The sequence below is a fragment of the Lolium rigidum genome, chromosome 5, assembly GCF_022539505.1.
Source record: "Lolium rigidum isolate FL_2022 chromosome 5, APGP_CSIRO_Lrig_0.1, whole genome shotgun sequence".
Lineage (NCBI taxonomy): Eukaryota > Viridiplantae > Streptophyta > Magnoliopsida > Poales > Poaceae > Lolium > Lolium rigidum.
The window spans coordinates 129,691,804-129,694,670 of NC_061512.1; positions in this window are offsets into that span (position 1 = coordinate 129,691,804).

Below are 2,867 nucleotides of genomic sequence, written 5' to 3' on the forward strand. Positions count from 1 at the left end.
AAAGCAATATAAGAGGTTTTAACGGAGACACAAGGTTAATCCACATACGCTTAAAACATATAATTCATTGATCTTATTTTTAACGGTTTAGATTTAAAGACGATACGTGTTACGTAAAAGTTGTCACGTGTAACCTGTCACGGAGTATGCAAACTTAGGTGGGCACGTTCCCATGCATGTCTCACCTAAATTATTTTAAGAGTTAAATCTAAAAGATGCTGTTGGGATTGCACGAGAGATAATAGCCATGTAACATTGCAATCCGGTTTAACACGTTTAACATTGTATAAGTCAGGACCCAGCATTTTACGAGAAATAATAGACGTGTCCGCTAAAAGGGCCTACCGCACAAGATAGGGCCTACCGCACAAGATTAGAAATCGATCATAACGCGTCAAGAAGTATCTCCATAGGACTCTAACGTTTATTTGAAAAAACTGCATACATTAATATTTCTCTCTTACGTAAAATTTGTTTTTAAGTTTGTCTAAATTTAGATGTACGTAAACACTAAATACTGTTTATAAATATTTATATTTAGATAAAATTAAGACAACTTTCATGAAAAAGAGCGAGTAGTTGATTAATGGGATACAGAATTAAATATAAACTATGAATATGTACATATAAGTATTTAGCACACAAGTAAACAATAAAAATATGCGGGTGCAAAAGCAAAGTTTGGAACAAATCCGAACCTGCAAATTTAAAAAATGAGTGGACTCCCGTAAGGAAAATATGAGCGTACAAAGCAAATACTCAAAGAAATCTGACCGGTACCTGAAAAGAAAAACTGATCTGACTGCCGTATTTCACGGGACAGGAATTTACGGATAAGATTTGCCGGTTTAAAACTTCACACTTTTGCCTTTTGCAAAGGAAGAGTCCCGTACAGATAGGAATAGTTTGTGTCTTCCGGCCGACTACCACAACAAAAGTCCATGTGAAAACCAAGAGACATGTGTGGCCTTAAAAAGAAGTACACAAGCTTTGTTCGTTACGTTCAAAAAAGAGGCAAGTTGAAAAGTGGAAAGAATACACTCTAGCTAGCAATATGCATGTCCGCTGAAAATAATAAATATATACATATGCTTATACAATTGAGTATACCGATCGCTATTTTGCGTAGTACGTGAGATGATTGCATGCAACTATTTGCGTACTCGTATATTACAACACAGGCTATTTGAGAAGGGGGTTTTTCACGACAAATATTTTCAGTATCTCGCTAGAAACCTGGTTTCCGGTTAGGGCCCTACCTCACACGGTATTTATTACATGATTTTCTCAAATTTATAGCATTTTACAAATTTTGAACAAATCTATAAATAGGTTTTGATAAATCTCAAGCGATGTTTGGAAGCTATTCTCGAAAACCGAAAATAGCGTTGCATATCTGTATTTCTTTCCTGCCGAGAGGTAAAACATGACATGAGAGCACCTTTTGTGTATTTAAGACGCTATGGAAACCTAACCATGATCTCTTAACACAAATAATATTTTGGTTCGACTCAAATAAAAATCAATTCTAGCTTCCTCCACTTGAGCCTCACACGCACCAGCGCTATGCTCTTCCTGACTCATGACCACTACGCTTTGCAGTTGCATTAATAATATTTTGATGGCAATCAGTTGAACGAACTCTTCCGTATCTTCTTAGATCGTGGCTATCAATGAGAAAATAACAACATCTTTAAATTTTAATTAAATTGGTTTTCACAATTAATTTTTATCATTTATTTATAAAAATAATCATAAGAAAAAACAAGGTCAGAGTGACATGTGTATGATGTGTCCATGACTAAGCCATTGTGTATTTTGTAATGAAGATAGTAAATAGGAGCGTTCCCAAACATTGATTGGAATAAGGACTTTCACTCATGTGCTGACATACCAAAAATATAAGAAATTATGAATGTATTTCTCAAACACATAAAGATGATGCCCTCGCATTTGCGAAACAATATGATCAAGTTTATGATGGCATGTCACTCCAGAAATTATCTTTGTTATCGTTTTACCTGCTCGGGACGAGCAGAACTAAGCTTGGGGATGCTGATACGTCTCCGACGTATCGATAATTTCTTGTGTTCCATGCCACATTATTGATGTTATCTACATGTTTTATGCACACTTTATGTCATATTCGTGCATTTTCTCGGAACTAACCTATTAACAAGATGCCGAAGTGCCGGTTCTCGTTTTCTGCTGTTTTTGGTTTCAGAAATCCTAGTAACGAAATATTCTCGGAATTGGACGAAACGAAGACCCAGTGTTCCTATTTTCACCGGAAGCATCCGAACACCCGAGAGCCGCGCAGGGGGCCCCTGTGGGCCCCGGATGATAGGGTGGCGCGGCCCGGGCCCCGGCCGCGCCAGCCTATGGTGTGGCCACCCCTTCGACCCTCCTGCGCCGCCTCTTCGCCTATATAAAGCCTCCGTCGCGAAAACCCCGATGCGAAGAACCACGATACGGAAAACCTTCCGGAGCCGCCGCCATCGCGAAGCCAAGATCCGGGGACAGGAGTCTTGTTCCGGCACCCTGCCGGAGCGGGGAAGTGCCCCCGGAAGGCTTCTCCATCGACACCGCTGCCATCTCCACCGCCATCTTCATCACCGCTGCTGCTCCCATGAGGAGGGAGTAGTTCTCCATCGAGGCTCGGGGCAGTACCGGTAGCTATGTGGTTCATCTCTCTCCTATGTACTTCAATACAATAATCTCATGAGCTGCCTTACATGATTGAGATTCATATGATGATGCTTGTAATCTAGATGTCATTATGCTAGTCAAGTGAGTTTTACTTATGTGATCTCCGGAGACTCCTTGTCCCACGTGTGTAAAGGTGACAGTGTGTGCACCGTGTGGGT